General features: G+C 41.2%; 1 long non-coding RNA gene across 1 annotated transcript in view; it reads right to left on the bottom strand.

Moving 5' to 3' along the window:
• Window positions 1-2,874: 2,874 nt before the first annotated feature.
• Window positions 2,875-18,163, bottom strand: part of LOC126278965 (uncharacterized) — a 40,673-nt gene continuing 25,384 nt past the window's right edge. Inside the window, exon 3 of the long non-coding RNA XR_007550771.1 lies at window positions 2,875-4,057. This is a non-coding gene — a long non-coding RNA (uncharacterized LOC126278965). The remainder of the gene's footprint in view (window positions 4,058-18,163) is intronic.

Here is an 18,163-nt window from a genome sequence, read left to right as displayed (position 1 = left end):
TTTGCAACGTAACGCCCAGATATTTAAGCAACGCTATTTGGTCTAGCAGGACACTACTAATCCTGTGTCGTTATATTAAGGCTTTGTTTTCCCTATTCATCAGAAATAACGTATTACATTTTTTTACATTTAAAGTCTGCTGCCATTCAGCAGACAAATTAGAAACTTTCTCTAAGTCATCCTACAGCCACTCATCTTCGACATATTCCCGTACAGCACAGACTCATCACCAAACATCCGCAGATTGCTGCCTACTTTCCCCGCCAGGATCATTTACGCGAGTAAAATATAATAGCTGTCCTGTCACACTTACCTGTGGCACTCCTGACGATAACCATGTTTACGATGAACATTCACCATCGAGGACAACATTCTGAGTCCTATTACTTGAGAAGTGTTCTAAGGACTCTCAGATCTGGGAGCCTATTCCGTAAGTATACCCGTGGACTACGTGAGGTATCGATAGCTAGGGTGCCACGGCGTAGCTGCCATTTAAGTTGGCACTACGACAGACAAATACTGCAGATTCCGCCTTTTTGATCAAGAGCAGACAGCCGACAAACTTTGCTTCAGCTTCGCACCTCAGCGCAAAGTTATGTATTACTCTTGTTGCTAAAGTAAAGGTGATTTTAATTCACACTTCAGTACCGAGAGATTTTCACCTTTTCCTGCTCCTACCCACGCGCTACCTTCCAGGCAGGATACAAAACTATGGGTATCGTCTTTGACTGGTAATCAAAACGTCCTCAGTCCTGGGTTCGAATCTCGCCACTGCTAGAACTCTGAATAAAAATCATCATCAATGGCAACGGCTAACTTCCGGCATAAAGGCCTTGTCAAAGAGGGTGGAGCAGTGGACAAAGGTTCTGGCCCTTGGCGTATGAGACTCCCCTAAAGGTGGAAGAATCAGCAATGATGACGTGCATAAGTATGCAGAAGGCATTATGTCTGTCCATAGGACGAAAAGTGTCATGGGGATATCTCCAGTAGCAAAAGTTTCCAGAATAGTCTCCTATTCGGATTTCCGGGAGGGAGCTACCGAGGGGGAGTGATCGTGAGAAAAAGTATCGAATAACCAACGAAACGATAACGTTCTTTGAGTTGAGGCGTGGAATGTCCGAAGTCAGAAAGTGGCATAGAAGTTAGAAAATCTGAAAATGGGAATGCTAAGGCTCAATCTAGACTTTGTGATGGTCAGTGAATTTAATTGGAAAGAAAACATGGATTTCTGGTCAGACGAGTATAGGATAATATCAACAGCCGCAGAAAATTGTATAACGGAACTAGGATTCATTATGAATGGGAAGGTAGGGCAGAGATTTAACTACTGCGAACAGTTCAGTGACCTACACCTACAACTACATAGATAGTACGCAAGCCAAAGCACGATGCGTACATACCATTTCGTTTCCTGTTCCACTCGCAAAAAGAGGGAGAGGAATAGTACTGTCTATATGCCACCGTAGAACCACTAATTTCTCAAATTTTGTCTTCGTGATAGGGTTGTTCTTATGAGAACTGCCAACAAATCAACAACGACAGGAATGGTTCAAATATACATTCCGACGTCTCAAACAGAGGATTATGAGATAGAGAACGTATATGAGGATACTGAACGGGTAATTCAGTACGTAAATGAACATGAAAAATCTAATAGCCATTGGCGATTCGAATCCGGTTGTAGGAGAGGGAGTAGAAGAAATGACTATGGGAGAATATGAGCTTCGTAAAAGGAACGAGAGAGGAGGAAGACGAATTGAGTTCTGCAACAAATGTCAATCAGCAACAGCGGATAATCAGTTCAAGAATCACAAAAGGAAGAGGTCTATAAGAGAAACGCTGGGAAATACTGGAAGATTAGGCAGAGGTTCCGAAATCAGACACTGGATAGTAAGGCGTATCCAGGAGCGTACATAGACTCAGATCACAATTTAGTAATGATAAAGAGTTGGCTGAGGATTGAGAGACTAGTTAGGAAGAATCTTTGCGAAAAGAAGTGGATACAGAGAACGAAGGAATGAAGAGACGCATTTGAAGCTCACTGAGGCTATATACACTGCGGTAGTGAATAGCTCAGTAGGCAATTCAGCTGAATAAGAATGGACAACTCCAAAAAGGGTAATCACAGAAGCTTGTAGAGAATCTTTATGCACAAAGAATTAAACTGCGAAGAAACCATGGATCTATATCTACGTATACATGGATAGTCTGAAAACCACATTTAAGCGCCTGGCACAAGGTTAATCAACTCATCTTCACAATAATTCTCTATTATTCCTATCTCTTACAGCGCGGAAAAAGCGAAGACCTATATCATTCTTTGCGAGCTCTGATTTCCTTTATTTTATTATGATGATCATTTCTCCTTATGTAAGTTGGCGTCAACAAAGTATTTTAGAATGCGCATAACCCAGTATCTTGAAACCTTCCCGTCTAATATTGGATGAACGTTTGCTTGCTGACTGAACGCTGCGTCTCTTAAAATCTTTTAACTGCTGCTCTGTCAAGACTACCTGCTGATTATTACGACGAAACATAAAATGTGTTGTCGCCGTGGCCCTCAGTCGTTACCTGAAATTATTAAGACTGATTCTTACCTTTAATTATTTATACTGGATCGCCATCTGACTGCTACAGCAAACTGTGGAATGAATATACTTACTTCTCTTTAACATAATTATAAGCTGCTGGTGGAGTTTCATAATACTTTGTGACTGGAATTCTTTAAGTTGAAGTTAATTTAGATTTGATAAAAGCTGAAGCTCAGTTTAGACTTTTCTTTTAAGATAACAATAAATTCCGTAAAGCATTTACGTGAATGATTTTGGGATAGAAAATTCTTAATGCATTTAATCTGGTAGAAGTTAACTATATTCTGAGAACGATCTTGACAAACAATTACAAGGGGTATAGTTCTTTACAAAAATTCTTAAAAAGTTGCGTTGCGCTACATACCTAATTTTCCATCAAAATTACATAACTATATTCTGAGAACGATCTTGACAAACAATTACAAGGGGCATAGTTCTTTACAAAAATTCTTAAAAACTAGCATTGCGCTACATATAGCGAGTGGCTGGCGAGCACACCGCTTCTTTCAAAGTGTTAATTCATACCTCGCTTACAGCGACCTCCTCTCATGTCTCGCTAGCTACGACTGCCTCGTCTCACATCTTACTCGCAACTGCTCGCTTCCAACGCTCAATGCTACAAAAGTGCGGTCTCGCCGCCAACAATGGTTTTTGGTGCAGACAATCCGTGCTACCATTACAGATGTATTACTGCGCGCTGTTTCCCGCTCTTTCTCAAAATGTATCTATGCGCGGTTTCCCGCTCTTTCTCAATAATACACAATGCAATTTAATTAACAAAACAATTTAAATAAGAAACAGTTCAGATAATTACATGCTAAAACAGTTTAAATACGCCTATTACATAATTACATATGCCGCTACTCGGCTTTCTTAACATTTTACTACGTTGTTGAGTCATATGGACTCAACATAAGTATAAAATTTGATTATAGAAAATAGTTTGAACAAAGTGTATACACAAATGCTGTCATACGAAATGATTTGTATATCTCTAATAAAGAGAATATGTAAATAGAAAGGGTTTTAGTAGGAATTGTACATCAAGTAAAATTTGGTTCCCTTAAATTTAACAACAAGAATAAGAGTAAATGTGAAAATCAATATACAGATCATATGAAGCAATTGAAAGTTTACATTATGAAATATTTAATTCAAATTGGCATCTCTTAGTACCACAATTAAGGAAGGTACAAAAGGAATTGGATAGCATTGTCAAAGCACTGGCAACTGTCTGTGAATGCACTCAAAAGTCTGTTCCTTTCCCTCACATAGCACAACACCAGGTTTCGCCATGTGGTTCCATCATCGCCTTGCTCCATAGTTTTAGTGTACCCAAACACTAAGTACGTCGTCGAATAGCCTGAGTTGCCGCAGCCACATCAGGATTAAGTTCCATCTCCAATGGTCCATTAAGGTTGGTGGTGTGCATCTTGGTATGCAAACACCTATTGTCGTACATCATACTGTGATGACAGAAAACTTTGCTAAACAAAACGCTCAGATTGATGAACGTTTTAACAATCACACAGAAAACTGTTTGATACGTCACCGTAAACTGGTGCGATCGCAGGATAAAGAACGAAAAGAATTACTACAAACAATCACTAAACAGCGTCAGGACGACAAAAAGGAAGTGTTTGCCCAGGGCAAAACATATGTAGACAATCACATACAGTCGATCTCGGAAGAAATCGAAACGGTCAAAGAAACAAATAATCAAATACAAGACAGGCTTACAGAAATCCAAACACAGACAATCGATGTGAAAACTTCTACAGACACTGAAATCCAGAATGTTAAAGATAAATTAACAGAGGACGTTCAGACACTAACTGACAAAATAGAACACATAGAAATTAACCATGACACAGAAAATTTAAAGGCAGATTTTAAGAAAGTCACCAAAAGCAACCGTAAATTACGAAACGAACTGACAGAAAAGATCAATGAACTCACTACAAGAATAGATCTTTTAGATACTAACAATGACGAGAGATCAGACGACACTGCACCAGTCCCAGTGCAACAGAACTCTAATAGTAATAACACGCCATTGACAAATATACAACAAACTATCACAGATCTAAAATCGCGTAATGATTCATTGCATCAGCAAATAAATTCTCTACAGCAAGAGATAGCGGACGCACAAGAAACCGCCGCACATAATCATTTTCAACAGAACACACACCGTTACGAAATGCCTCAGATCCCTAATACATATAATGTTGGTAGACTTCAGAGAGTAAGAGATTTTACCCAGGAAGAAAGACACCCGAATCCATATTCAAGACAATACGACAACACTTACACACACAGACATGACAGTCTTGATCACAAACATTTTCTTTCAGTTAGAAAGTTTAAAACATTTAAAAACGACAGGGCGGAAATACATCCGTTGGATTTTATCCAACAGTTCAGGGGAGCACTTCCACCATCATGGCCAGTACAACATAAGTTAGAATTTATTGTCAGTTTTCTTGAAGGAGAACCAGCACGACGAATGCGACCAATTGCTAGACAATGTTTTTCCGTAGAAGCATTTGAGGAAGCATTTTTATCAGCATATTGGTCTGACACTACACAAAACAGCATCAAAGATCGGCTACTTAGTTTGCCAAACTTTGAAAATTCTACCTTTCCAACAATCACACAATTTTTCGAGTACATGGTGGAACAGAACCAGTACCTCAACGAGCCATACAGTCAATCGGCATTAATACAGCTTTGCATTTCAAAACTGCCCAGAGCTTTGAAAGTGTCATTACTGACAGGGCAACAAAAGGACAATGTATCCGCTTTTAGAGACATCTTACAACTATTAGAAGCACACCAGGCAGACTACGCATTTGTTAACAAAAATTTTTCACGACAGAACGGAAAACAAACAAACTCAGCTACTTTTGAACAAACACGATTTGGTAATAACAATCCGAGTACACGCTTTCGCAGCGAAAATGACAACGAAAACAGGAGTAATGAAAAACATTATACTGACACGGTAAATTTATATTCAGGACAGCAACAGAATCCGAGACTTAACACGCAACCGAATAGGTCAAATTTCCATGTGAATCATCGCTCAGATAATGCGACCGGGGAAGGCCATTACGCGGGTCGACCGCAAAATGAACAAAAACAAACGTTTCTACGGGGTGCAGGTGGGCTGCCGTACAGTCACAGTTATAACGACAGGAGAAAAGAAAACGAACACAGACCGCTGAGGACGTTCCACAATGACAATTTTAACGGAAACTACAACAGGGCCCAACAGCTGCGTTACCGTACGAATGTACCAGACACCAGATTTCATCCACCAGACACTGCTAATAATCAAAACGGCAGAACTGTACAGTTGATAGAACACATACCAAACTCCCAAGCTGAAAATCACATATCGGAAGAATTATGACTAGAGGAAACCTGCAATGAATCTCTTAATGTCGATACTATGAAATCACACAGAGAAAACATAACGACCGAAAATGCCATTACATTTGACGACGTGAGAGACACATTGTTACAGGAAAAACCAATCCTACAGAAAACAATATATCACCCAATAATAGAGATAAATTTACAGTCGCACAATATTTTAGCGATAATTGATTCAGGTTCACCTATGTGCGTAATTAACGAAGACACATTTAACAGATGCAATAGCAATAATGATTACCCAGTATTTCCTTTAAACAGAACGAAGGTCAAGGGAGCTTTTGCAGGAAAAGGCATTGAAGTTAAAAGACAGACACAATTAACATTTGTTTTTGCAGGGGAAACGTTCCACAGTGATTGTTGGATAGTTCCGAATTTAACAACAGACATGATATTAGGAATAAATTTTCTTGTTCAGTACGATGCGAAGATTGACTTCAAATCGTCATACCTCACACTACAAAAGGAAAACAGGGAAGTGATCGTAAGTTTCAAAACACAGTATCCTCCGAAGAACAAAATATGCACAGGATCGAGATTATTACTGATTCTCAAGATAACGATTGTTATATCGCACTATACACGAACACACTTAATAATGACTTGGTAGAGGAACAGGAGTACAATATGTTCGAGACAATTACACGCAAGGTAGACAATAGTGTAGCAAAATGCGACGCAGAACGCACAGAACTTGAAAATATTCTGGTACAACACAAAGCAGTTTTTGCCAATGTTCCAGGAACAATGACAGGATTTATGTACGAATTTCAGGTGAAACCACACGAGACTTTCAAAGCAAAGCATTATCCAATCCCACACATACACACAGAAGCAGTTAAGAAAGAATTACGAGCAATGATCGATCAAGGAATAATAGAACCAGCAGCCAGCCAATATATAAATCCACTACACATTGTTGAAAAGAAGGATGGATCACTACGTTTAGTTTTAGATTCATGTCAAGTTAATAAAATAATCATTACAGAAACCTTCCCGTCTAATATTGGATGAACGTTTGCTTGCTGACTGAACGCTGCGTCTCTTAAAATCTTTTAACTGCTGCTCTGTCAAGACTACCTGCTGATTATTACGACGAAACATAAAATGTGTTGTCGCCGTGGCCCTCAGTCGTTACCTGAAATTATTAAGACTGATTCTTACCTTTAATTATTTATACTGGGTCGCCATCTGACTGCTACAGCAAACTGTGGAATGAATATACTTACTTCTCTTTAACATAATTATAAGCTGCTGGTGGAGTTTCATAATACTTTGTGACTGGAATTCTTTAAGTTGAAGTTAATTTAGATTTGATAAAAGCTGAAGCTCAGTTTAGACTTTTCTTTTAAGATAACAATAAATTCCGTAAAGCATTTACGTGAATGATTTTGGGATAGAAAATTCTTAATGCATTTAATCTGGTAGAAGTTAACTATATTCTGAGAACGATCTTGACAAACAATTACAAGGGGTATAGTTCTTTACAAAAATTCTTAAAAAGTTGCGTTGCGCTACATACCTAATTTTCCATCAAAATTACATAACTATATTCTGAGAACGATCTTGACAAACAATTACAAGGGGCATAGTTCTTTACCAAAAATTCTTAAAAACTAGCATTGCGCTACATATAGCGAGTGGCTGGCGAGCACACCGCTTCTTTCAAAGTGTTAATTCATACCTCGCTTACAGCGACCTCCTCTCATGTCTCGCTAGCTACGACTGCCTCGTCTCACATCTTACTCGCAACTGCTCGCTTCCAACGCTCAATGCTATAAAAGTGCGGTCTCGCCGCCAACAATGGTTTTTGGTGCAGACAATCCCTGCTACCATTACAGATGTATTACTGCGCGCTGTTTCCCGCTCTTTCTCAAAATGTATCTATGCGCGGTTTCCCGCTCTTTCTCAATAATACACAATGCAATTTAATTAACAAAACAATTTAAATAAGAAACAGTTCAGATAATTACATGCTAAAACAGTTTAAATACGCCTATTACATAATTACAATCTATAGTGGTGGAAATTAGTATAAAGGAACATGGTCAATTGTGGGCAAAACATCTTTATTGATGTATTTGGTATTGCACGCATTTTTCCCGTACAGTTTACAACAAAAACGTAAAAAAATTCTATTCTCATTTTGCCATTGGCACTGGTAAAGAAATTTTTGGAAACAACACGATCTTATGGATAGAAATTTATACATAGGAATTGATATTTAGGAATAATTGTCACAATAACCTAAGATAAAAGTAAATGGATCACAACTACGACCTATTATCTAGCCGACCTTCGATGTCTGCGAAAATCGTAGTCATTGACTGTATAATGGCAGTGAAATTTCCTTTCGAGATTGAGGTCCACTCCCTTGGATTTGCATTTCTGAGCTCGACCACAGTCACAGACTGTTGTCCATTGCGATAAAGATGTCGTGCTAGGAAACCGCATAGATTCTTCATGCGATTTAAAGCCAGACTTCTGTATGACCAGATCATAAGTAGAATTCCTTCGTTCTGAAACCACGAGTTCGACTTGGTAGACCTGTCAACCCCAGCGGTATAGTGTGGAATAGTAAATCATTGTCGTCAATATATATAATACATACGAAACAATTCAATTTCCGACGTTCCTGTACAATCATCGGCCTTCATTTTCGGGTGCGGCCACGCTATGCTGGATGTGCCTTTAGCACAAGATTCTGCCCAGATCATAACGCCGGAGTTTCTACTCATTCGAACGTGTTCTTCCTCACGAGGATCATACCAGTAATGCTCTAAACCACGTGGCCCATCCAAATTAAACTTCTTCTCATCAATGAAAACTGCTTTGTTCCATTCTGTCGCCTACCACACGTTTTTCTGGAAACTTTTGTGGAGCTTCCTTATGCGCATTATTTAAATGTGGCTTATTGAGCCGTTTCTTGACTGTGATTCTCGTCCTGAGCCAGGATTTGTCCGATGCGTCTGAAAGTGACTGATAACTGCAAATTAGCCATGATCTGAGAGGAGCACAAGTGGTCGACTTTTTATTTATGCAGTATCAAGCGTGTATCTGATGCAGACAGTTATCGTGTCTGGCCATATTTGCCATTTTTACAACATTGCTCACCCAGTCTGACAAAATTATCTTTTACACAATTGGAACGCCCTGATTTCTTTGCAATCTGAGGATCAGACAGGCCCACTTCTTTGTACGCCTAAATTATTGCTTGCTCTTCAGCCGACAGCAGCTTTTCACGCGGCATGATCGCAATAACTACCGCACGACGGCAGTAAATGCTACAAACTGTAATTGTAGCGAACGCTTGATATTCACCAATGTACACATCACCTAGCGGACCTGCCTACCGAAAAGATTGCCATTTTTCAATTTTTATGAAATTGGCCTAATGCTAATTGTGAAATGAGAATGTGTTTTCTTTTGCTTTCTCGTAAATTGTACGGGGAAAACACGTGCACTACGTAATACGTAAATAAACGTTTTTTTTTCCACAAATAAGCATGTGCCCTTATATTAGTTTTCACGTCTGTTTCAGTAAATTATCTCTCTGGTACGACTCAAATTTTCGAAAACAAAGCATATAGTCCGAATTGTGGGAGTTTGAGTAGATATTTAGTTTGTTAGCTTTGAAAAAAAAGCGCATTCGTAGGGGTTGACTAAAGGGCACCCAAGGAGTAACCGATAGCTTTATGCTGGCATCTGTGAAGCGTTGATAAGACAGAATCAGCCTCCGAACCTAACAAAGGCAACCGTAGTCCAGATAAGGCCGCATCAGTGTATGATATAGTCATACCTAGTACAGATTCGACACCTCACCAATATCCAGTAATTGAATGAATAACATTAATTGCCTTTGGACTATTCTGTAGGATGTACTTCATCTGCGTGGACCAAGTGAGCTCCCAGTCGATGAAGAGGTCAAGGTATTTAACAACTTGTTAGGCTGGTGCTCGAAAAGAACCAATTAACATCGTTCATGGTGCTTGTCGCATACACGGTTCAGCAAGAACATTATGACGCGTGACCTACTGTCAACGTAAACCAATCCAGGCGACAGCAGCGTCACCTGGTCAGGAATGACTGCTGGTCAGACACACGCACAGTGCATGTACACTACTGGCCATTAAAATTGCTACACCAAGAAGAAATGCAGATGAAAAACGGCTATTCATTGGACAAATATAATATACTACAACTGACATGTGATTACATTTTCACCCATTTTTGGTGCATAGATCCTAAGAAATCAGTACCTAGAACAACGACCTTTGGCCATAATAACGGCCTTGATACGCCTAGGTATTGAGTCAGACAGAGCTTGGATGGCGTGTACAGGTACAGCTGCCCACGCAGCTTCAACACGGTACCACAGTTCATCAAGAATAGTGACTGGCGTATTGTGACGAGCCAGTTGCTCGGCCACCATTTACCAGGCGTTTTCAATTGGTGAGAGATCTGGAGAATGTGCTCACCAGGGCAGTAGTCGAACATTTTCAGTATCCAGAAAGGCCCGTACAGGACCTGCAACATGCGGTCGTGCGTTATCCTGCTGAAATGTAGGGTTTCGCAGGGATCGAATGTAGGGTAGAGACACGGGTCGTAACACATCTGAAATGTAACGTCCACTGTTCAAAGTGCCGTCAATGCGCACAAGAGGAGACCGAGAGGTGTAACCAATGGCGCCCCATACCATCACGCCGGGTGATACGTCAATATGGCGATGACGAATAAGCGCTTCCAATGTGCGTTCACAGCGATGTCGCCAAACACGGATGCGACCATCATGATGCTGTAAACAGAACCTGGATTCATCTTCATCTGAAAAACTGAAGTTTTGCCACTCGTGCACCCAGGTTCGTTGTTGGGTACACAACCGCAGGCGCTCCTGTCTGTTATGCAGCGTCAAGGGTAACCGCAGCCATGGTCTCCGAGCTCATAGTCCATGCTGCTGCAAACGTCGTCGAACTGTGCGTGCAGATGTTTGTTGTCTTGCAAACGTCCCCATCAGTTGACTCAAGGATCGAGAAGTGGCGGCACGATCCGTTATAGCCATGCGGATAAGATGCTTATCATCTCGATTGCTAGTGATACGAGGCCGTTGGGATCCAGCACGGCGTTCCGTATTACCCTCCTGAACCCACCGATTCCATAGTCTGCTAACCGTCATTGGATCTCGACCAAAGCGAGAAGCAATGTCGCAATACGATAAAGCGCAATCGCGATAGGCTACAATTCGACTTTTTCCAACGTCGGAAACGCGATGGTACGCATTTCTCCTCCTTACAGGAGGTATCACAACAACGTTTCACCTTGCGACGCCGGTCAACTGCTGTTTGTGTATGAAAAATCGGTTGGAAACTTTCCTATTGTCAGCACGTTGTAGGTGTCGCCACCGGTGCCAACCTTGTGTGAATGCTCTGAAAAGGTAATCATTTGCATATCAAAGCATCTTCCTCCTGTTTGTGAAATTTCGCGTCTGTAGCACGTCATCTTCGTGGTGTAGCAGTTTTAATGGCCAGTAGTGTAGTTAAGTCTCTGTTGCCCAGTAAATTATACAGATTGGAGATAAACACAGTAGGCATGCCAAGGTTCTTCATCTATAGCGCAAACCATGGGAGCAAAACACAAGCCCGTATAATCAACCAAAAGATTCTTGTTGTCACTAAGTGAAATCTGCGTGTCACTAACAAAATGATAAGGCCATCAGAGGTGCCTCGACCTTATCTAATACCGTATTGTCCGTTTGGAAGAAGATTCTATTGTTCTACTTATCGTTCCAATCTCTATTTAACCGTGCATTCTAAACTTATGTAAAAGGATGGCAATTATGTTATTGGCCTATATGATATGGCTTCTTTCAGCTGCTTCTCACTCTTTTAAATAGGGAAAACGTGACCATTTTCCATACTCGGAATGTCTGTATGAGTGAAATGTAATCTGAGCAGTAGCCGTTTCTTCAGCCCCTAGAAGCATCCGGATCGTAGTGTTGGCTATGTTATCAGATCCGCTAGTGGTATTCACTGAGAAAATGAGGTAGGTTATCCCCCGGTTGGACGCCTTCCATACAGTTCGTAAAATGGCGGTATTTTACAACTTATACCGTATTTACATCCAGTACGACATAAGTAAGGCCCTTCAGTGATAGAAAAGACAAGTTTGTGCCCGTTCATTAAAAACATGTATGTGACTGACATCGTCTGCTACACTTAATGTATTGTATAATGTCTGCATTTAGGGTAACTGGAGAACAAGCAGAGTTGTGAAACCCGTGGTAGAACGGAAGGGCACATGAAGCTCACACCCATCTTCGGACAATAGGTGGGCACAGCCGCTTCCGGTGCTGATCCCGGGACTCGCCCGTGAGCTGGACCACCTGCAAAACGGCAATGCGTGTCCGAAGGGCGTGAGAAGACAGCATGGTCGGCCAGAAACACAGGGCAGCAGGTATTCGCGTATTTTCCTACTTACATAAAGAGAACTTTGATCTGGATTCATAATTCCGATTGGTTGGCGCTCAGAAACGAGCGCCATTCGGAAAGATGATTCGCCACCAAAATTCAAGTGGGAGAAATGACTTTGAGCAGCGAAAAGAGGAGAGAAAAAAATAGGAGTCGTTGTGGGGTTGTGGAGCAGGAGAGTCGTCTTGGAGGTTCACGGCAGTCGACGGAGGTCTTCGGATGTAATTTTAGTGAAGTACAATTTTGCTATTATCTCGCTGAGGCGAGAAGTTCTGCAGTTATAGCTTCTGATCATTACGGTGATCTTGCTTATGCACCGGCGTGTAGGAAAGTGAATTTATATTGGTGAATCGTGTATTCTGCTCCGTTCCGCACTGAGGATTCACACTGCTCATTGAGATTGTAGTTCCTTCTTTTCATTTAGTACAACGGAGGATGTCAGTTACTCCGCCCCTAATCACAAATAGCGAGTACATTATAGGGCAGACCCAGACAGTTGTAAGGCCAGTATTAATACACGGAGCACCTGTGAATGGTAATCATTGTTCAGTTTCATTAAACTGTGTTTATGGTAAATAAATGTGTTAAAATCATGGAATTTATCTTTTAGTAGATAGTGTTTCCCTGTACCAATTAATCTTGTCTGTTGGTACATTTTTTAACTTATTCGTTATAAGGGGGACTGGGTTTTGTCGGCTTAGCCTGACATTCTATCGTATCTACAGAATAAAATTACGACATGGGTAAGTTATCACATAACAATTTACATAATTAATGAGAAAAACGTACTACTACTGCGGCAGGTATAAATGTGAGGGTGACTTCAGTAGCGTTAAAATATCTATTGCGCAAATTATCACTTGTACGTACTCATGGCAGGTCTCCGCCATCAGTAGCCAGTGGCAGAAATGGAGGTACGTTAGACGTTTCCCAATGAGTCCAGCGCGTCGGAATGTAAACTGGCTGTCAGAACGTGCCGTGATTGTGTGAATAATATTTCCGACCTGTTGAACGTTCTGCGAATATTATATGTTGTTGTTGTTGTTGTTGTTGTTGTTATTGTCTTCAGTCCTGAGACTGGTTTGATGCAGCTCTCCATGCTACTCTATCCTGTGCAAGCTTCTTCATCTCCCAGTACTTACAGCAACCTACATCCTTCTGAATCTGCTTAGTGTATTCATCTCTTGGTCTCCCTCTACGATTTTTACCCTCCACGCTGCACTCGAGTCCTGAATTGGTGATCCCTTGATGCCTCAGAACATGTCCTACCAACCTGCCCCTTCTTCTAGTCAAGTTGTGCCACAAACTTCTCTTCTCCCCAATCCTATTCAATACCTCCTCATTAGTTACGTGATCTATCCACCTTATCTTCAGTATTCTTCTGTAGCACCACACTTCGAAAACTTCTATTCTCTTCTAGTCCAAACTAGTTATCGTCCATGTTTCACTTCCATACATGGCTACACTCCAAACAAATACTTTCAGAAACGACTTCCTGATACATAAATCTATATTCGATGTTAACAAATTTCTCGTCTTCAGAAACGCTTTCCTTGCCATTGCCAGTCTACATTTTATATCCTCTCTACTTCGACCATCATCAGTTATTTTGCTCCCCAAATAGCAAAACTCCTTTACTATTTTAAGTGTCTCATTTCCTAACGTAATACCCTTAGCATCACCCGACTTAATTCGACTACATTCCAATATCCACGGTTTAGTTGATGGTCATCTTATATCCTCCTTTCAAGACACTGTCCATTCCGTCAACTGCTCTTCCAAATCCTTTGCTGTCTCTGAAAGCATTACAATGTCATCGGCGAACCTCAAGGTTTTTATTTCTTCTCCTAGACAGTACGAAAATAAAAAAAAACTGCTTCTAATAAAAAAGTGTGTGGTCACATTAACTAGAATTTTTTATTGTTGTTGTAAATGATACGTACGAACAGTGATTGTAAATGGAAGAGCATGTAAACAGCAAGGAGTACACAGTAATATTATGTTCCTGATCGGTGTGGTGAAGTTTTGTAATTATGATTCAGTTTTCATACGAGAGAACTCTCTAATCGTGGCAAATAACTTCAAATGTTCTTTCGGGTTTCAAGCGAAACAGCAATCTATGGAGATCGTGTTATAAAATTCAACGGTTTACTTATCTAACAACTGAGCTACAGAATAACAGAGGTGTAATTAGGTGAAAAGACAATTTTCGATAGGAGTTTAATTTCGGTGAATGACGCTATCCTTCATTGTAACACTGGGAGAGCATATCTCCTAGATGAGTTAATGTTAACTCCGCAGTGCAAGAAATTTTTAATTAAGTTAGTGAACTAGTGCTGGCAATTGGCCAGCACAGTGCAGCCACATTTTACGCAGCTTCTCATTCCGTGCACCTCTGAAAAAACACTTTTCATGAGTTTTTGTAGGTTTGTGGTACTACACACGATTTGGAACCCATTTTCAAAGACTTCAATCCCAAAACAAGACATCACTGTGATTTAGCATCATGCAGTAGGAGCATAGAGCTAGCCACTGGCGTCACAAGTATCACGTGACTCGGATCGAGCGTTTTAGCGTCTGTTCAAATTATTTCAATTTCATTTCCGTTTTTATAAAAGAATACTGAAATTCAAGAGGAAAAAAGGCGTGTTAAGAGCATGAAGTAACATAATTAACCATTTAAGACAATGTCCAGATAACAGTTAAGAACCATTTTGTTGCACTAAATTCAGGAGGTTGTACGATCTGGAAGTACCTCCTGTTTGGTACTTGCTGACTGCCGTTTGCAGTGGAATATCATTCATTGCCATTACGTTTTTAATGTCTGCCAATTTTAACGTCAGTTGAGCTCTGGTTCCCAGCCCAACGGACAGACTCTAGAGTAGTACACTCGCAGAGTGACAACTCACGTTCGTTGAAACATTTTGCACAACGCATCGTTTCTTAAAACCCAGTTTCTCAGGGACGGATGGACGTATCAAGTTAAAATTAATGTAACATACAAAGAGCTACGGTCTCTTGACGGTGTGATGAACTTAAGCTTCTAAGTCAAATATTTTGATTCTTGCAAACGCACTCATGAAAACCCACAATCACGAAATTTGACAAGAAGCTAGAATACAAAGTACAACCAATGGAAAAAAATCTGAAACTTTTTGAGCTGTTATATAACACGAAAAAACTACTTTTCTCGCTTGTTGTCAGATTGTGTGTCTGTACAAGCATGTGTTAAGATCCATTTTTCCCAGGAACGGGTAGACACATCGAGTTGTGAGGTATACGGTCCCCCAGCGGTTTAAGAAACGTTAGCAAAAGCAACGGCCATTTATATATTTTGATACTCGCAAAGGAGCTCTCTCATTAAAACCTATAGGGTTCTGCCTCTTGACGTAGGAACAGAAAATTTGGCAAGAAGAAAAGGTTTCACACTTGAACTATATGAAAAAAACCGTTAATTTGTAATCATATCACACGAAGAAGATATTTCTTTTAGTCATTTGTTATACGACATCAAGTGGAAACATTCCTGAAAGTCTTGGAAACCCTGGAGCTGATATTAGTCATTATCAGTGCCGACAACAGGCAAAAATTGTCGAAATCTTCAACTGGCGTCATAGATGTATCCTCTACATACATCATCGAGTTTGTGCGGAACCCTCACTAGGCCAGTTTTCTGTGCACCACACGTAGCACCGGGGCGACGCTATGGAAAACGGGTAACACTGCCTCTCGCTAAGTGAGATGCCAACTTCCCCGATTTAGTGGTACACTATTTGGGAAACATGCTTCCAAATTTCTCTCTGGCCACATTTTGCAATTAAGTGGTATGTTCGTCGCTAGTTCTGAAGTTGCTTCACTTCGTACACGATTTCTCCCTGCTTTGGTGATGTCTGTTACGTGCTGCTTGGCTGTTATACCTATAGATATTATTTTCCATACTCCCATAGGGTATAATTACTAACTGCTGTTTCGGCACTTTCCATAATAATTACGAACGGTCCGTTGAACATCAATCTGTTGTTCTAACTAGCAACAGTAAAGCTTGGTCCACTGTTATCCAACGCTCTAACATTCTGATCACTGATTTTAGGTGACTGAGATGCGCCTGAATTTGTAGATATTGAATTATGTGAGGTGTACGTATCTCCTTCACGTACGCTCGTAAAGTTGGGGACCGTTTTAACACGAATCATTTTCACTTGCATGGCTAATCCTACAACTTTAGTTAGTTCGCTAACAGCAATACTTACCGATTTCTGCAGCACGGAAGAAGGCGGTAGAATGGAAAGCTGAGTCTCCTTCATGAAACTGTTCTTGTTAGTTTCCTCTGCCATGTGTATATCCGAAGGTGGTCAATTTCCTGGCTGGTACTGAAGCATTTCGTCTGAATAATAATCGCGAAGGGCGATACTCATGATCTGCCTGGTGTCTGATAGACTATTAATGGCAAGAGAAGTAATCACCCGCTGTTCGTTTCCACTTTATGTTAATAATAGTGGAAAAATTACGAAGCACCGCACTCGTCCGCTAAACGTAAAAAACTTGTGACCCTGTGGAGTGCACCAGCTAATACGTCCGAGCTCACCGACAGACAGAAGTGAAGCTGGTCAGTTGACGTTCCCTGGATATAGCGCCTATCGTTTGGATATCGTCTAGATTATGCTGTAACCACTTGGCGTTACGACACACATATAATACAGCCTAGATCTTCCAAATTTGTTTAGTAGTGAATAGTGATTTCAGCGTTCTCAGACATAAGGAACTCTACCGTTACATTAGTGCTTTCAGCAGTTTCTCATACAAATAGTGCTTTAGTATTTTGTCAACAGTCTGAATCTCCTTATGCCCTGCTTAGGGTTGTCAAATGTCCCGGTTTTCCGTGACAGTCCCGGTTTCAGGTCAAAGAAATCGATGTACCTAAAAATACACTCCTGGAAATTGAAATAAGAACACCGTGAATTCATTGTCCCAGGAAGGGGAAACTTTATTGACACATTCCCGGGGTCAGATACATCACATGATCACACTGACAGAACCACAGGCACATAGACACAGGCAACAGAGCATGCACAATGTCGGCACTAGTACAGTGTATATCCACCTTTTGCAGCAATGCAGGCTGCTATTCTCCCATGGAGACGATCGTTGAGATGCTGGATGTAGTCCTGTGGAACAGCTTGCCATGCCATTTCCACCTGGCGCCTCAGTTGGACCAGCGATCGTGCTGGACGTGCAGACCGCGTGAGACGACGCTTCGTCCAGTCCCAAACATGCTCAATGGGGGACAGATCAGGAGATCTTGCTGACCGGGGTAGTTGACTTACACCTTCTAGAGCACGTTGGGTGGCACGGGATACATGCGGACGTGCATTGTCCTGTTGGAACAGCAAATTCCCTTGCCGGTCTAGGAATGGTAGAACGATGGGTTCGATGACGGTTTGGATGTACCGTGCATTATTCAGTGTCCCCTCGACGATCACCAGAGGTGTACGGCCAGTGTAGGAGATCGCTCCCCACACCATGGTGCGGGTGTTGGCCCTGTGTGCATTGGTCGTATGCAGTCCTGATTGTGGCGCTCACCTGCACGGCGCCAAACGCGCATACGACCATCATTGGCACCAAGGCAGAAGCGACTCTCATCGCTGAAGACGACACGTCTCCATTCGT

Source organism: Schistocerca gregaria, chromosome 6, assembly GCF_023897955.1.
Source record: "Schistocerca gregaria isolate iqSchGreg1 chromosome 6, iqSchGreg1.2, whole genome shotgun sequence".
Taxonomy (NCBI): domain Eukaryota; kingdom Metazoa; phylum Arthropoda; class Insecta; order Orthoptera; family Acrididae; genus Schistocerca; species Schistocerca gregaria.
Note: the sequence above shows the minus strand (reverse complement) of the source record. Positions and strands in the feature narration are given on the sequence as shown.